This window comes from Canis aureus, chromosome 33, assembly GCF_053574225.1.
Source record: "Canis aureus isolate CA01 chromosome 33, VMU_Caureus_v.1.0, whole genome shotgun sequence".
Lineage (NCBI taxonomy): Eukaryota > Metazoa > Chordata > Mammalia > Carnivora > Canidae > Canis > Canis aureus.
The window spans coordinates 15,749,699-15,769,180 of NC_135643.1; the positions used below are offsets into that span (position 1 = coordinate 15,749,699).

The following is a 19,482-nucleotide window of genomic DNA, read 5'->3' on the forward strand; positions in this document are numbered from 1 at the left end:
AAAATCATCATTTATTCACGTTATTTTATTACAATATGACAGATTCTAACCTTTATAAAAAAAAAGAGTGGAAAGCATATAAAAAGTCCATAGGTTAAAAGAAGTATAGATATCTTTGTGACTCAAGTATAAATATGGAAATGTGTGTAATTGTTATAAATAATTTAGTATACAAATATGTCATAGTCTAAGTGAAATATCCACTGGGACATGAGCACTCTTAATGTATAATGTATTAGCATAACCTAGTATAGTTTAAACCACTTCTAGGTACGCCTAGGTGGCTCAGCGGTTAAGCGCCTGCTTTTAGCCCAGGGCATGATCCTGTAGTCCCTGGATCTAGTCCCACGTCGGGCTCCCTGCATGGAGCCTGCTTCTCCCCCTGCCTGTGTCTCTCCCTCTTTGTGTCTCTCATGAGTAAATAAATAAAATCTTTAAAAAAACAAAAATAAAGCACCTCTAAACAGTGCTTATGATTTATCTTTAGTATTTACTTAAACAACCTCAAAGTAAAAAGTACTACTGCATGAAAAAAGAAATATAAAAATCTTATTATTTTACTTTCCAGAATTCCAGGTTTGTTTGTTCACCCATGTTAATTATTATATTGTCTTTCTTCCTTTCTATTTTGTCTTTGAACATTAAGGTTTGTCTTCCCCAAAATGTGAACATATACACCATGCCTACCCCAGATTTTACTCTATGTTAACTGAAGTGTATATTCATTTGTGATGGTTAATTTTATGTGTCAATGTAGCTAGGTCATGATACTCAGATATTTAGTAAAACATCAGTATAGATGTTTCTGTGAAAGCAGTTTTTAGATGAGGTCAACATTTAAATCAGTAAGCTTTGAATAAAGCAGATCATCCTTCCTATTTTGAGTGGGCCCATTCCAATCATTTGAAGGGCTTCATAGGAAAAAAAATGATCTTCAATGAGGTAGAGGAAATTCTGCCAGTATACCATCTTTGGACTCAGAGTGCAACTCTTCCGTTGGTTTTCGGCTTTCTGACTTACCCAGTATGTTTTGGAATTGCTAAGCTTCTATAATTGAGTGAGCTGGTTCTTCATAATCAGCCAATCAATTAATCAATCTCTCTTTCTCTCTCCAAATGCTGTGTATCTGTGTGTATGTATTACTTACTCTATATATGTAACTCCAGTTTCTGTTTCTTTGAGGGGCCCTGAATACTTTAAGGCCTAGAAGATACTGAACATTTTATAGGTGTTTGTTTGAACAAAAAAAAAATTTGGCCTAAGCCAGAAATAACTCCTTTTATATGTAATGTAATACGGTGATGTAGATATTGAAAGGCAATATGGTATGGTCCAGATAATAGAGTGAACAGATATTCTTCCAGAGGCAAGAAGCATTGGTGTGAATATGTAGGCCAGTTAAGTACTCAGTTTTATTTATAAAGGGAAATCAGAGAACCCAGTAATGCTGTAGTTCTTAAGCAAAACTATCCAGCCTTTCCTTACTTCCTTCCTCCTAAATATCATGGAGAAAAGCCTGGATATTGTACAAAAGTTCCCCACATGTCATGTATGATGGATGGCAAAGTAGGAGAACTACTAACATATCCACCTGGAATGGAGGAAAACTAACTTCAGTAATATATAATACTTACAGTTGTTATTTATAATCATCATTTATTTGGTTCTTAAATTTAGTTCCCAAATGATTTTAAAAGTAGTATGATCGTTTTTCTTCTGTCTTGTTTTGACTTTTAGTGGAAATATGATTATCACAGGCTTTGAAAGCCTAAAATAAGCAGGTCTTATTTGAAATTCTGAACTCTTTGAATCTGAAATATATTTCTTGAAAGTTTTTGTAAATTTAGTAAAATTGTACACTAATGTCATTATTTTGTTCTTTTAAAAAAGTACACCATGGTATAAAAGAAGGAGAACGAATAATCTAGGAAAAAAGTGCATATCAGGCAGCCAGGTTTCTTTCTTTTATCAACATTTTAATATATGGGATCTGTTTAAAAAATAATATTACATAAAGAAACTTTTGAAGCTCAATATATATACCACCCTCATCTATTTTCCTCCTTTATTCCTTATACCTATTTTGCCATATATGTATTTATCATAAATATTTATTGTTTTACATCTAAAAATTTTATGTGTGATATATACTACAGAATATTTGTATAACTTACTTTTGTCAGTTACTACTTTTTGATGTTTGCCATCATTGTGTACATAAGTCTGGTTTATGCACTTGAATTGCAATAGATCATTTGCTTTTTTTTTTTGTACTTTACAAAGATACCACAAGAATTTTACTATATTGCAGATGTATATTTTATTCATTTGTAATTTGTTCTAATACAATATGCACAGTTTTACTGAATAATCTTTGTGTATATCTTTGTAAAAATAATATCTTAGTAAGTGTTCTTTACATATTCCATTCAACAGTGAGATTTTAAAGTGTTCATCAGTTTTCAAGTTTGTGAAAAATGATTCAGTCCTTTAAAATATTTTCTCCAAAGTTTATTTAAAATTCTTTGATGCAAGTTTTAAGATCTACACTAGTTTTTCCAGAAAATTACATATATTTACACATTTAAGCATATAAACCTACTTTTTCTTTTTTCTTTTTTTTTTTTTTTTGAAAGATTTCATTTATTCATGAGAGACACAGAGAAGAGGCAGAGACATAGGCAGAGGGAGAAGCAGGCTCCCTGCAGGGAGTCTGATGTGGAAATCAATCCCAGGACCTCAGGATCACGACCCCAGCCAAAGGCAGATGCTCAACCACTAGCCACCCAGGTGCCCCTAAGCCTACTTTTTCTACTTAATGTATAGGTATGGAAGTAGAATTGAGTTTGAGCATGTGGAACTTCCTACAGAACTCAGCCAAGGAGTATACTATGTGAAGTATCTATCCATCATGTTAGTTCATGTTTTATAACATGTAGTAAAGCAAATGTTTTATAGTAAAATATTTAATCAGGTATATTCGTCATGTTTTCTAGCCAAAAACTCCAAGAAATGTAAAATGAGGAATGATTCCATATACTCTCCATATGTCTTTTTCCTAAGAGGTCAAATAATCTTCTAGTATAGATGACTATATAGCTACCTCCTATAAAATTATAGATTCCAAAAACATATTAGTCATAGCATAGATTTTCTTTCTTAAACCCATAAAACCTAAACTTACACTTGTGTTTCCTTCCTTAACTGACATATACTTTCTGCATGAAGCTTTTGAAGTTATTTTTGTTTCTCATATTGATAAGTTTAAAATTTATATCCAATTATATCAAACCCCAACTAAGTTTTAGTGTCTTCTCTAGGTGCTTTACATATGATATCTGATTGTATCTAACTTTTAATCTCAAGGAAGCTTTGAATGATTATGTGTGGTGGCTTTTTTGTTTGTTTTTCTTTTGAGTGTTGTTTAAATTTTTTTATATGGTCACCAGTGTAGATTGGGTATTTTTCATTTTATCTTTTTCAGTACATTAGAGCAGATTTGACACAATGATTCTTTTCAATGAATATTTTCAATTATTTTCTCTCATGCTAAATTTGCAGGTAATTTGTAGGTAGTGTTCCCAAGGAAAATGTTCATCGGGTTAGAAGTATATAATTCAAGTCCTTATGTATTTTTAACCATACCCCTAACATTTTTATATTGCATCCTCTGTAGCTGAAATTTTTGTATATTGTGGTAATCTCTGTACAGATAGAATGCCCTATTATTTGGGACATTACAAAATATGGAAAGACTTTATGCATTCAAGTAGTAATAAGCATTGCTCCAGAACATAGTACTTTACTTTATGAACACATAATTCCTTTAGGGCTCCTGGCCAGGGGTTTGAAAACAGAAAGCAAACAAATTTTTATTTTCCCTCTGGGAAGGTCGATAAAGAGCAATATATAATTACAACTCTTAATACTCACATCACTAAATTAAAAGTGTATTTATGGTTGATGTCAAACACTGCAGTTGTCTACCCATCAGAATCTGGCAAGGAGGCTTTATCTTTAATAGTACCACTGTACTCAAGCAGGATTCTTGACCATTCCTATCAAAGAGTTTGCTATTCGGGATAGATACAGTGGGAGAAAGTCAACTTTGTTTCACTGTATCATTGTTTAAAAATATGATAAATTTTTTAAAACGGGTCCTCATGTGTCTGTTGATTTTTTTCTATCAACTCTTAGTTAGAATCAAATATATATTTTAGCTTAAGATAAAGTTAAGGTTGGGATGCTTGGGTGGCTCAGTGGTTGAGCATCTGCCTTTGGCTCAGGGCGTGATCCTAGTCTGGGACTGAGTCCTGCATTGGGCTCCCTGCAAGGAGCCTGCTTCTCCTTATATCTGTGTCTCTGCCTCACTGTCTGTGTCTCTTGTGAATAAATAAAATCTTTTTAAAAAGAGTAAAGATTTTCAATAATGCTGAAGATCACCATTCAATATCAAAATATTTTTGTTGTTATTTTCTGAATACTCAAAAAAGAGAATTGGTTAAGATAAGGAAAAGACTTGCTACTTAGGGAGATGATATTCTAGTTTGTAATCTAAGGGCTTCCCTAACCAAGATATATTCCTAAAATAGCTATTTTCTTGTACTTTGAGTTAGGTAATTAAATTATCTTGCTTTTATTTTTTTTATTTTTATTTTTTTAAAATAAAGATTTTATTTATTTATTTTTTTTAATTTTTATTTACTTATGATAGGCACACAGTGAGAGAGAGAGAGGCAGAGACACAGGCAGAGGGAGAAGCAGGCTCCATGCACAAGGAGCCCGACGTGGGATTTGATCCTGGGTCTCCAGGATCACGCCCTGGGCCAAAGGCAGGCGCTAAACCGCTGCGCCACCCAGGGATCCCTATCTTGCTTTTAAAAAAAAAAGTAAATGCTTCCTCATAGAACACCCTTTAAGTCACTCTTGATATATCATTGAGGGTCTTCCAGACCAAAGATGAAGCCATTGAGAACTGTTACACAGTTACATTTGGCTACACAAATGTGTTGTGATGCCTGACCAAGCTCTCATTTTTATTGAGGCCACTAAAGATCAGAAGAAATAGATTCTCATTTATTATTATGGACACAGTTTTCTCTGGTTCAAATTTGGATAGATTTAATGTCAATTTTCATGTAAATCCATGTTTATATAAGAAAGGTAAATTTATTGCATCATAAAATAAACCATATATTATTTATAAAAATAAATATTTATTTATGTAATATTTATTTTTATATATACTTATATATGTAAATATATAATAATATCTATGTGTATAATATTTTTATCAATTTTAAGGCTCTTATTAAATGATTATTTATTGAATTTGCAGTGAAAGTCCAACAATGATTCTGAAATGTAGTAATTAGTTACTGTAAAGTTCTCATGTGAAACTGATAGTGTTTTATTTCATAATTCTATTTCAGAATTCAGGTCAGAAACTATTGTCAATCTAAATGTTGTAAGTTATTCTCTCAAGCTGAGGTTTTTGCTTTCATCCACTTAGAATTTTCTTTAAGGGTTCTTGCTTGTAAAATCATTTGTATTTTTTCTGTGCCATTAAATTGTAGTAAACTCACTCTTCCTGTAGAAGCCCTCACTTGGGATATTGATGTGTATACTTAAGTATACACACAGATTCATCTCATTGAGTTTAAGTATGCAGAATAAATTCTATCATCACAGATTTTTTTCTGAAATTTTTGAACCATACAATTTATGAGGATAGTTTAACTTACTTAGGTCTTATTTTTAATCATTCGTATATATCTTTTGGAAAATAAAAGTCTGTGGTAAGTTTAACAACAGTGAGTCTCAACTCCAAGATCAACAGAAATCAAGGGACTTAGACAAATCTGTGTTCAAACTTGAGGTATCAAATCCATTTCACTGAAATGGTCAACAATGATTTATAAAAATGAGCTGAAGGTCACTCTTCATTTAGTAATTTCCATACTTATTTTTCTTCTTATATCTGTCCTTACATAGCTTCTTTTTGTTTAATGAAGTTTATATTAAAAAGTCAGGAATATTAGGATTTACGCTTCCTATTGCTAATCTTAAGAGAGATTTGACTCTTTCTTGTCTACCTTTCTTCCATGGGTGAGAATTGGGATACTAGTTGTTAGACTCATTAAGGTCTGAGGAATCTGCTGGTCCCAGTCTCCATCTTAGAGTCTTACCTTACCACCTCTATTTGTTTCTTTTTTCCTTTTCCTTTTCCTTTTTTTTTTAACCCAATTACTACTTTCTTCAGCTTCTCTTCCATTTAAATACTGCTTCCCTTTGCTCCCCCCCCCCAATTTATATGATAAATCACTTTCAATGAACATTCCTCACCCCATTCTTGAACATTCATAAAATAGCCTTTCCTAAATTGTAGAGCATATGGTTTTTCTCATCTCCATCATTTCTTCTTATCATATCATATATAGTCTATAATCTGTTTCTAATGAAGAAATTAGGGCTGTTCTAGCAAGGACCAAAGGAATGAGAAAGAGTGGAAGTAGCATAGCTTTGGTTGAAACTACTTTAATTGTACTTTTTCTGTGAGCAACAATTTACTCTCACTGTATTCTAGGAGGATTTTTTTGCTACATTCTCTTCCCTCTCCTAACCCCAATTCAAACGGAGGCTTTAGATCATCTAAGTTTAATTAAAAGAAAGAAAGATTGTTCTCTTTAATATTCGACATAAAGCTGTATCCCTTCATTTCAGGAAAGTTTTAGTAGGTATATTAACTTTTTGCTCTATGTACTTCAGCAGAGTCTAGATGAAATATGACAATATATTTACCTATTTTCTGCTGATGACAAAGCAATATGATGCCTACTAATACTGTCACTGTATATAATATTTGAGGTGTTTGACACCTCAAAAAAGGTAATGTGTAAATCCAATATATCGTTTTCAGTTCAACTATCATTTGATAGTGTGTGTCAGGATCCAAGGAATCAAAAATGAAAAAGACAAGTTCATTGATCTCAAGGAGCTTACAGTTTTGTACAGGAGCTAGAAATGTGTTTAATTGTAAACAGTTTATTTAAAAATAGGAGCATTAATAAAATACAGTACCTGTACAGAAAAATGCCTAATTCTCATGGGAAGCTAAAGCAGTACTTCAAAAAAGTAAACCTACCGGGGATGTGAATGATGGGGCACTTTTCTTTTCAGTTTCATCAGAATCTTCATTGAGGAAAAACTTAACATTCCTCTAATTGAATCTTTCATTTTAAAAGTATCTACTTAAGTATTTATTTGCAGTTCATAAAGCATCATAATCTTGTTTGTTTGGAAATCTTGCTTGACATGTTCTTCTGTTTAGTCTTGGTATTAAATTAGGTGAGAATAAATAATGAGATGTTAACACCAAGGTCAGTTCAGTTTTCTACCCATTTCCACCAATGTGAAAAGCGTCTAACACATATGCATAAATCTTGACTTATAAATGTGGTAATAAACAACCAAAATTGCAAATTTTACTAATTTACCTCTAGTAAGCAATAGACAATGTAGACAAAATAAAGATCCTGTACAGGCAGAGGTTGACATTCTCACAAAATCCTTTTGTATTGTTCATTTAGATTTTCATTGTTTTTAGAATTTTTACATGGATTTATACCTGTATTTCTTTTTTAAAAAATGAGTTTTGCACTTTTTATTTTTTAGATTGTTTCTTTTGATTTTTTCTATATTTTACTTCTCCCTCTGTTCTGTTCTTCTCTCTCTGTTCTGTTAAACCGATTAGACTGTGTAGCTTTTAAAATTTATTCTACATTCTGTAAATTGTTAATATCTATAAAGCTAGGCTTAAATTGACCCCATTTTTTTCATCTTGAATAAATGATATTTTATATGTCCTTTAACAGCTTAGAATGTCTTGGAAATGGGTGCTATAAAATAATCATCATATTAAAGCTGCATATATAATAAAAATGTAAATTTATCTGAGTATATGAAAATTCAACCCAAAGAAGAACTAGATTATCAATAGTTTATATATATCATAGAGATTTTAATTAACCCAGGCTATGTCAGCTATTATCTAAACTAGTGAAGGGGTGGTGGAAGGGAAGGAGGGCGGGGGGTGGGGGTGAATGGGTGATGGGCACTGAGGTGGGCACTTGATGGGATGAGCACTGGGTGTTGTTCTGTATGTTGGCAAATTGAACACCAATAAAAAATAGATTTATTATTAAAAAAATAAAATAAAATAAAAAATAAAAAAATAAAAATAAATAAAAATAAACTAGTGAAGGATAAGTTAATCCATCCCCCCAATACAAACTGAAATACAGTTACATACTACAAGCATTGTGATTATGTTCTGGAGATACAAGCAAAAGTATTGTTATTTAACATTTATTGAGTGTTCATAACATAGCAGTTTCCATGTTAAAAGCTTTCATCATTGGGTAGTATAAGTTTTCAATAATCATCCTGAATAGGTGCTATAATTTGCTCAAGTTTTGAGGTAAGAACATTAAAATTTAGATAAATGAAATGACTTTACCAGAGTCACTCAGCTAGTAGAAAATGGAAGAACTGGGACTAGATCTTAGTTCTATCAAAACCTCTGTCCATTATCTAATGTACTTCCATTTACCCAAAATATTTGGTTATATATTAAACAATCCGGAAAATTCCTAACCAAAGAGACTTATTACTTTGAAGATATTTTCTTTAGTTTCCTGTTATTTTGTATTCTGTTCTCAAAAACTATTATGGGAGAATGAAAGGCTTGTTTTTTGTTATAGCATCGACTTCAGTGTTGGAGCAATCCAATGAGAAGGGGGTTAGACAAATCGATACTGGGCCAGGAGAAGAGTTAAGGAAAAAGGCACAAACTACAAGGCCAAACAAAGGAAATGAAAACCAAAACCACAACAAAAATACAGAATCTTAATATGATATATATACACAGTGGAATGTTATTCAGCCATCAGAAAAGATGAATATTTACCGTTCACATCGACATAGATGGAACTAGAGGGTATTATGCTGAGTGAAATAATTCAGCCAGAGAAAGACAGTTACATATGGTTTCACTCATATGTGATATGTAAGAAACAGTATAGAGGCTCATAGGGAAAGGGAGGGAAAACTGAATGGGAAATCATCAGAGATGAGGGGAAAACCATGGGAGACCCTTAACTCTAGGAAACAAACTGAGGGTTGCTTCAGGGGAGGTGGATGTGGGGATGGGGTAATTAGGTGATGGGCATTAAGGAGAGTACGTGATATGATAAGCACTGGGTGTTATATGCAACTGATAAATTATTCAATGCTACATCTGAAACTAATGATGTACTGTATATTGGCTAATTGAATTTAAATTAAAAAAATCCTGGAGAATAATCCCAAATCCATCAGCTTTGAGGTCCCCATAATTTTTATTTCTTTGAAGGCATGATTAAAAACAATTTAATGAGAGGGGCACCTTGGTGGCTCAGTGGTAGAGTGTCTGCCTTTGGCTCAGTTTGTGATTTGGGGGTCCTGGAATCGAGTACCGCATCAGGCTCCCGGCATGGAGCCTGCTTCTTTCTCCCTCTACTTGTCTCTGCCTCTCTCTCTCTGTGTTCTCATGAATAAATAAATAAAATCTTTAAAAAAATATGTTAATGGAGAATTTTGGAGGTAATAAAGCAAACCATGGTGCTTAATCACAGAGAAGAGTTCATTGCTTTCTGAATTATTTTCACAATAGTAAATGCTAAAATTACTTTAATAAGATTAAAATTTGAAAATTAAGTTATATTAATAAATTAAGGAGACACTGATTTCTTTATATTCCAGGAGATAACATTGTATATACACAAAATATTTAGTTTGTAATATATTCCAAACATACTGAATGCACAGATAATGTCATAGATATATTAAAGTTTTGCTTTGAAAGCAATTATATAAAAGGATGCCAAGTATTTTAACCCAAATAAGAGAATAGAAAAAGATCCATTTTCACTGGTATTTCTAAAGGCTCTAAGTAAGTATCCTAAACTATAATTGGATGTGGACATTGAGTTTAGAAGATAGTTTTCCCTGAATAATAAATTTCTCTCTTCTTTATTAGCTAGGAAATAAAAACTTCCAAATAAAACTTCCAAAAAATAGGAAGAGGGAGGCACATGTTTTTCACTTTAATTTTAACACCTGTAGAAAAATAACTTCTCAAACATGGCCCGAGCATAATTCAATATTTTGACTTAAAAACAATACCAACTTGATTTAAAAAATAATACCAATTATTAAGCTTTAAAATAATTCAACCTTTATTCATTTCTGAAAAAGAGAGTTACAAATTTATTTAAGTATTGTCAAAGGAAGCCCTCATCCCTCTTTCATAGGGACTATTCTTTTTTTTTTTTTTTAAGATTTTATTTATTTACTCATGAGAGACACAGAGAGAGAGAGGCAGTCACAGGCAGGGGAAGAAGCAGACTCCATGCAGGAGCCCATGCGGGACTCGATCCCGGGAGCCCAGGATCACGCCCTGGGCCAAAGGCAGGCCCTAAACCGCTGAGTCACCCAGGGATCCCCGGGACTATTCTTTATGCAATATTTCTAAATATAAGGAATTACCTGGATTCTTGGAGGTTTGCCACACCTAACCAAGGAATAAAGTTTACCCAAAACTGCAATGTATTAAGAAGGAGAAAAAGGGGCTTTACGCAAAAATTGGCTAAAATAGTTCAGACTTACAGTTGTATGCTAAGTGATGTCCAAGGCCATGAGACTACTAGTGTTTCGTAGGTGAGCAGAATTTCCATTTATTGTGTGTTAGCTGTGACTCATAGCACACAGATATCTCTAAATCAACAAACAAGAATGATCAATACAATTTTTCAGATTTTACAGATTTAAAATAGTGATCCAAAACAGGCCTTAGAGATTACTTACAACAGTGGTATTCACTGCTTCACTGGAATACTGCTCAATTTTGAGAAACATGTACTTTAATTTTGCAAATTAATACTTTCCATGTACAGTATTCCTAGAATATCTTAAGTAGACATGTAGTATATTGTTGTGTTGGGTACAAATCCTGACAGTGAATAGCAAAATGCAATAGTTAGGTAAAGCCAGTTCAAGGAAAGATAACATATTTCCTGGAACATTTGAGAATTTTACCATTTGTATATATAACCGAGCAGTGTAAGGGCAAAATGACATAGTAGAAAGGCAAGGAAATGGCATGTTAAGTGTGGGTTGTTTAAAAATTACTGTGTGGTATTGGAATAAGTTAAGGATTGTGTTTTAATTATTGTTGATTTACAGAGAATTTTGTGGGTGATTCTTCAATTCCTTCAGTTGCTCATTCCTAAAAACTAATACTCCAGAATGGTCTATAAATCCAGACAAGGCTAAAGACCAATGATCTTGTACAGACCTTTCACTTTACAGATGATCACACGGAAGGCTTGAGTGGTTTAGTGATTTAATCATAGTCAGTGAGCCAGTCATTACAAAACCAGAACTAGAACACAGATCTCCTATTTTTTTTTTTTTCCCTGCTATGCTTGCTGCATAGTATAAAGATAGTTGTAACATTTCTGGTACATTACACGTTATATTTGTGTAACTTTTTTTTTAACTCTAAGTGGTAAGATTTTTGTGATAGTAGTAAATGACCAATAGAATCAATTAAAATAATTTACATATACATGTAACAGCTTTATTATGGTATATATGATACCCAGTAAACTATACATATTTAAATTGTATAATTTGTACAGTTGATGTGTATATGAACCATAATAACATCAAGATAATGATTATCTCCCCCACATCAGTTTTCATTTGCTTCTTTGTAGTTCCTCCCTCCCACATTTCCGTTTGCAAACTCCATCTCCAGGCAAATGTTGATTATCCTGTTGCTATATTAGTTTGCATTTTCTAGAGACACATATAATGGACTCAAACACTATATATTCCATTGTGATCTTGTTTCTTTAACTCAGTCATAATATTATGGCATTTATATTTCAGTGTTTATTAGTAGTTCATTGTGTTTTTTTTATTGCTGAGTAGTATTCTATTATATGAATATATGTTGAATTTTTTTTACCTATTCATATATTGTTGGGCATTTGGATTGTTGCTAATTTTTAGCTATTACAAATAAAGCTGCTGTGAACATTACTGCTCAAGCCTTTGTATGTATATATGCTATATAAATTTTGAATAAATGCTTAGAAGTGTAACAGCTGGTTTATATGTAATAAATGTATGTTTAATTTTTAAGAAACTGACAATTTGTTTTCCAAAATAGTTATGCCATTTTATTTACTCCCTGATAGTATGAGAGTCCCAGTTGTTCTGTCTTCAGCAACACTTTGTGTGGTCATTTAAGAAAAATATTTCAGACATTGAAACACGAGCATGATAGTATCTCATTGTGATTCTAATTTGCATTTCTCTAATGACTAATGATTATGATCAATTTGTCTATTTGATCCGTTTGACTTTGTATCTTGAAACCTTGCAACCACTTTTTAGTCCTGGTGGCTTTTATGTAGATTCTGTTGAATTTTCTTTGTTGATGATAATTATATCATCTACTGGTAAGTCAAATTTTATTTCCTCAATTTTGGATGATATATTTATTTTTTCTGATTTATGGGATCAACTAGTATCTCTAGCACAATGTTGAGTAGAAGAGAGGAGAGTGAACATTCTTGACACATTTCTCATCTTAATAGTCTTCACCAGTAAGTATAACATTAGCTGTAGATTTTTCATACATGGTGTTTTCAGGTTCAGGCATTTTCCTTTTATTTCTAGGTTCCTCAGAATTTCAACCCAGAATTGGTCTGTCATGGTAAATATTCTCTACTAACCGGACAGGAATTTGTGTTGTGCTGTTGTTAGTTGATGTGCTCTATAATTATCAATAATGTTGCTTTAGATAATATTGTTGTTCAAATCTTTAACATCTTTATTGAATTCTTGTATATATTTTCTATCAATTATTGTGAGAGAGGTGTTGAAATTTCTTTCTGGGATTGTAGATTTTTGGATTTCTCTTTGAAGTCCAGTCTGTTTTTGCCATGTGTGTTTTTGCAGATGTTATTAAACACATAAACATTTAGAGTTGTTCTGTTCTCTTGCATTGCCCCCTTTATCATTGGGAGATGAACTTCTCTGTATCTGATAATAGTTTGTTCAGAAAGGGCAGTATTCTTTGCTCAGAAATTTTCTTTGCCTGATATTAATATAGTTAATCCAGCTTTCCTTTGATTGGAGCAAGCCCAGTATCTTGCTTTCCATTATTTTATTGTAATGTATTTGTATATTGTGTTTAAAGCTTATGTCTTGGGGATCCCTGGGTGGCTCAGTGGTTTAGCACCTGCCTTCGGCCCAGGGCATGATCCTGGAGTCCCAGGATCGAGTCCCGCCTCGGGCTCCCTGCATCGAGCCTGCTTCTCCCTCCTCCTATGTCTCTGCCTCTGTGTGTGTGTGTGTGTGTGTGTGTATGTCTCTCATGAATAAATAAATAAAATCTTTAAAAATAAATAAATAAATAAATAAATAAATAAATAAATAAATAAATAAATAAATAAATAAATAAAGTGTATGTTTGGAATGCCTGGCTGGCTTAGTGTGTATGTCTCTCATGAATAAATAAATAAAATCTTTAAAAATAAATAAATAAATAAATAAATAAATAAATAAATAAATAAATAAAGTGTATGTTTGGAATGCCTGGCTGGCTTAGTGGTTGAGCATCTAACTTTGGCTCAGGTTGTGATCCCAGGATTCTGGGATCAAGTCCTGCATCAGGTTCCCCACATGGAGCCTGCTTCTCCCTCTGCCTGTGTCTCTGCCCCTCTCTCTGTGTCTCTCATGAATAAATAAATAAAATCTTAAAAAAATAAAGTGTAGGACTTACAGGTAACATATCATTGGATGTTGCTTTTTAAAAATCTTAATCCAATCTCAATGTCTCTATCTTTCAATTTGGTTAAGATCATTTATATTTAAAGTGGTTCTGATATGGTTGAATTTAAGTCTAACATCCTGCTATTTCTTTTCTGTCTGATGTTCTTTGTTCCCTTTCTTTGCTTCCTTTTGGATTAATTGAGGATTTGTTTTTGATTCTTTTAGCCTTTTGGTTGACTTATTTATTGACTTTGTTGTATTATTTTAGAGGTTGCTTTAGGATTTATAGTATTTATATTTAACTTATCAGGGTCTACCATCAAATGATACTACACCACATTAAAATAGTAGAGGAAATCAGGAGCCTGGATTGCTCAGATCGAGCATTTGCCTTCGGCTCAGGGTGTGATCCCCATCTGGGGATCAAGGTCCCCTCCTCACCCGCATAGGGCTCCCTGTAGGGAGCCTGATTCTCCCTCTGCCTGTGTCTCTGCCTCTCTCTCTGTATCTCATGAATAAATAAATAAAATCTTTAAAAATAAATAAATAAAATAGTAGAGGAAATTGAAATCACTATTCCCCCATTTTTTCCTCCCATGGCTTGTGTGTTACTGTTGCCATATATTTTACTTCTGGATATGTTCTAACCTCACACTATATCATAATTTTTCTCTTTAAATAGTCAATATTTTAAAGACCTTTAATAGGAAAAATGTGCTACATTTATTCACATATTTTTCATTCCTAAGGTTGTTCATTCACTTGTACCAATCCATATTTACATTTGGATCATTCTCTTTATACATGAAGGTCTGCCTAGTGATTGATTTTATATATTTTTTATGTAATGTCTTGATTTTAGTTTTGTATTTGAATGTTATTTTCTGGGTAAGAAAATCATTAGTTGACAATTTATTTGTCAGTGCTTTAAAAATGTTGATCCATGTCTTCTGGCTTGCATTGTTTCTGATATTAAGTCAGTTTGCTCTTTATCTTTGTTCCTCTGTATATTATGTTTTTTCTCCCTCCTTTAGCTGCTGTTAAGATGTTCTCCTTTTCCTTAGTTTTAAGCCATTTGATTATAATGTGCCTTGGTCTGATTCTTTGCATATCTCTTATGCTTGGGGTTTGTTAAGTTTTTTGAATCTACAGGTTTATAGTTTTCATCAAATTCAGGAATAAAAAAGAGCCATTATATTTTCTGCTCCTTTTTTTGAAATTATTTAAATACAAAATATCTTGGAAGAAAACAAAACAAACACAAAACATATAGGCAAATTTTTACTTCATGAACTTCTTAAATCCTCACTTGTTTACTAATTCCCAAGATGAAAAACTTGTAAAGGAGTGTTCAGCCACCAACAATGATGTTATTGATAGGGATATAGATCAATTTCACAAAAAAAGCCAATGATTCCCATTATAGCACATTATATTGCTGTTGCCATGGCAATCTTCTGGAATTCTTTTCTGTCAGGTTTAGTAGATTTATTAACCAACTGAATTTAATCCTTTGCAAACTGCCAATTTGGCTCAATGAACTACATTACCTAATCCTTGATGCCTACCTGCTGATGCCTCAAATTCCAGGAACAGATAGCACTGTTTCTCCTTTCCTTGTGGATTCTAACTACACAAGTACAGATTTCTTTGTTTTCCCATGAGTTACTAATGCTCTATCTTTTAATTTATTTTTTCTCTATGTGTTTCATTTTGAGTTGTTTCTAATATATTTTTTCAAGGTTGTTTTTCTTTTGCAAATTGTTCTAAGTAATTAATGCCCTATTATAAGGTTTTCTATTTTGGTATTAAGAATAGCCAATAGCCTCAGCCTTAAGTAAACCTTGGTGGATGATACGCCTACAACTTTCATGGGTTTCTTTCTCCAGTTTTAGACAGTGTACTAACACACATGCACTAATGAGTACTCAGCTGACTACATCATGACAAGTACTTTGGGATTATTCTGGAATGTCTTATAGTCTCCTGTACTTTACCATGGTCTAGAAATGTTCTTTAGGTTGTAGGGTAGGACAATTGTTGGACTTACCTTGTTTGTTTCTTGTCCCTTAGATATCACTGTCCTTTGTATTCTGATGTCAAAAAAATTAAGAACTGTTGTTTCATATATCTTGCTCAGCTTTTAGTTGTTTTACTAGATTGTTAAATTGGTCCCTGAGACTTCTCTTGGCTGTAAGTGAAAGTGGGACATCATATATATTTTTAATATTAGTACTTTTTAGTCCTTGGAAAATCTTATATTACTTTTCAAAGCTGTTTCATAAACTAATTATTTCCAAGTTCTAGCTGTTAATGCTATGTGTACTCATCAAAAATAAATGAATAATATGGTATTGTACAATTAAAATCTTGTCAGGAGGATATATCTCATGTTAAATGTTCTTACACACACACACACACACACACACACACACAAATAAGTGGAGCCAGAGACTTTTTGGTGGTGTTAGATGTATTTACTACTTTCATCGTAGTGATGGTATCATGAGTATATGCATATGTTCAATAGCATCAAAATGTATATACTAAGTATGTAAATTTTTTGTATTAACTATACCGCAATAAAGCTACAAAAATAATAAATGTATTTTATTGTTTCCTAGAAACTCAGTGATAGTTTAACAATTCCATCTTTGAATTTTCTCAATAAACATATGGCTTTATGTTTTATTATTGTATTTAATACTTTTGTACAGTTATTATATTAAAATATTTTCCTTAATAAAGCATATACTAAAACATATTATTTAGAAATTCCTTAGAGATGTATCATTTTTAGAAAAATAAGAGTAGAAAAGACCCACTATTAATTTTCAAATATATAAAAATGTACTGTTTCAACAAGAAGTCATTGAACATTTGCTTTTACCAGCATTATATTGCCCACTGTTGGACATATATAAGACATTTTGAAAAGAACGTATTTGTCTCAGAAATCTTATAATAATGTTGGAAATGTAAGATTAGGATAATATTTAAGGAACAGTTGTACTCTGAACAAGTGATAGCCTAGCTATCATTAGGGCATTGCATAGTGATTTGATGTGCTGAAGTTAAAAAATTAGTTAAAGATTAGCTTTATATTAAATATAAGCTACTATTTGAAAGTTCTGCAAAATTTTATTATTTAATTTTTATTACAACTCAATGTAGTAGATTTTTTTTAATATTTTTTAATTTTTTTAAAAAAATTATTTATTTATTTATGATAGTTACAGAGAGAGAGAGAGGCAGAGACACAGGCAGAGGGAGAAGCAGGCTCCATGCACCGGGAGCCCGATGTGGGACTCGATCCCGGGTCTCCAGGATCGCGCCCTGGGCCAAAGGCAGGCGCCAAACCGCTGTGCCACCCAGGGATCCCTGTAGTAGATTTTTGTAGTATCCCTAGAAGGTGAAACTATAGCACACAGGGGATATATAATTTGTTCAAGGCAATACAAGCAGTAAAATTTTATAGTAAGTTGAAACAAAACTGTTATATGCTTATATATCCTTAATTCTTCATTACTTTAGTTGTCCAATTTTGTTCCCTGTTGAAAAATGATTAAAATAATAAAATAGCTTATTAATGATCAATAAATCTTACATATATATCAGAACCTATTAACATTCTAACCATTATGTAGAGAAAAAATATTTGATAGATTTTTCTAAATATCATGGTATTTAAAGTACTTTTTTTACAGTCTATTTTTTAAAATTTATTGAGGTATAATTGGCATACAATATTATATTAGTGTCAAGTATACAACATAGTGATTTACATTTGTACACTTTAGGAAATGGTAACTATAATAGGTCCAGTTACCATCTGCCATCTTGCAAGTTAATGCAGTGTTATACTGTGTTCCCATGCTGTACATTACATTTAAATGATTATTTTATAGCTGAAAGATTCTACTATTTAATTCCCTTCACCTATTTCTACCCCTACCCCTGACAAAGACCAATCTGTTCTCTATATTTATGAGTCTGGATTTTGTTTTCTTTGTTTTGTTTTTTAAACTCCACACATAAGTGAAATCATGAGGTATTTGTATTTCTCTATCTTCCTTACCTCACTTAGCATAATACCCTCAGGGTCCATCTATGTTATTACAAATGGCAAAATATCACTCTTTCTTATGGCTTAGTGGTATTCCATTGTGTGTGTGTGTGTGTGTGTGTGTACATGTCTGTGTATGCGCATATACACACCACATTTTCTTTATCCATTCATCCAACCTTGGATGCTGATGTTTCCATATCATGCCTATTGTACATAATGTTTCAGTGAACATAAGAGTGTATATATCTTTTCAAATTAGTATCTCTGTTTTCCTTTGATAAATACTAAGTAGTGGAATTGCTAGATCATATGGTAGTTGTATTTTTAATTTTTTGAGGAAACATTATACTGTTTTCCATAGTGGTTGCACCAGTTTACATTTTCACCAATTGTTCATAAAGCTTCCCTTTTCCCATACATCTTCACCAACACTTCTTTCTTGTCTTTAGCTGTTCTGACAAGTGTGAGGTGATAATCTCATTGTGGATTTGATTTGCATTTCCCTGATGATTAGTGATGCTGCCCATATTTTCATGTGCCTGTTTGCCATCTATATGTTTTTGGAAAAATGTTTAGACCATCTGCCTATTTGTGATCAGATTTTTTTGATATTGAGTTATATAAGTTATTTATGTATGTTGGATATTAACCCCTTATCAGATATATGATTTTCTAATATCTTCTCCCATTCAGTAGGTTGCCATTTCATTTTGTTGATGATTGCCTTTATTGTGCAGAAGCTATTTAATTTAATGTGTTCCCATTTGTTTAATTTTGCTTTTGTCTCCCTTGTCTTTGGTGTCAGATCAAAAAAAGTATTGCTAAGACTGATATCAAGTAGCTTACCACCTCTACTTTCTTCTAGAAGTTTTAGAACTTTGGGTTTTATATTCAAGTTTTTAATCCACTTTAGTTAATTTTTGTACACTTTAGTTAATTTTTGCTTATGATGTAAGATAGTGTCTGAGTGCCATTCTTTTCATGTAGTTGTTAGTACCATTTATTGAATACCATTTATTGAAGAGATTTTAAGAAGAGTCCTTCATCCATTACATATTCATGCCTATTTTGTTGTATATTAATTGACCACACATAGGTGAATTTATATCTGTGCTCTTTATTCTAAATGCACATAGGTGCATTTATTATCTGTGTGTCTATTTCTGTTCTTATGCCAGTACCATATTGTTTTGATTATATATATATAGTATAGTTTGAAATCAGGGACCATGATACCTCTAGCTTTGTTCCTCTGTCTCAGGATTGTTCTGGGTCGTTTTGGGTCCTTTGTGGTTGTATACAAAATAGAGAGTTGTTGTTTTAGTTCTGTGAAAAAGTGTCATTGGAATTTTTGATAGAGATTTCATTGAATCTGTTGATTACTATGGATAGTATAGAAATTTTTCAATACTAATTTTTTAATAATAAATTTATTTTTTATTTATTTTATTTTTTAATAAATTAATTTTTATGGTGTTCAATTTACCAACATAGAATAACACCCAATGCTCATCCCTTCAAGTGCC

The 19,482-nt window shown here is 32.3% G+C and overlaps 1 protein-coding gene and 1 pseudogene across 3 annotated transcripts in view; one reads left to right on the plus strand and one right to left on the minus strand.

Moving 5' to 3' along the window:
• GRID2 (glutamate ionotropic receptor delta type subunit 2) overlaps positions 1-19,482 on the plus strand; it is a 1,464,312-nt gene that overhangs the window by 141,250 nt on the left and 1,303,580 nt on the right. The window lies entirely within an intron of this gene.
• On the minus strand, positions 15,239-15,434 carry LOC144304159 (protein transport protein Sec61 subunit gamma pseudogene; annotated as a pseudogene).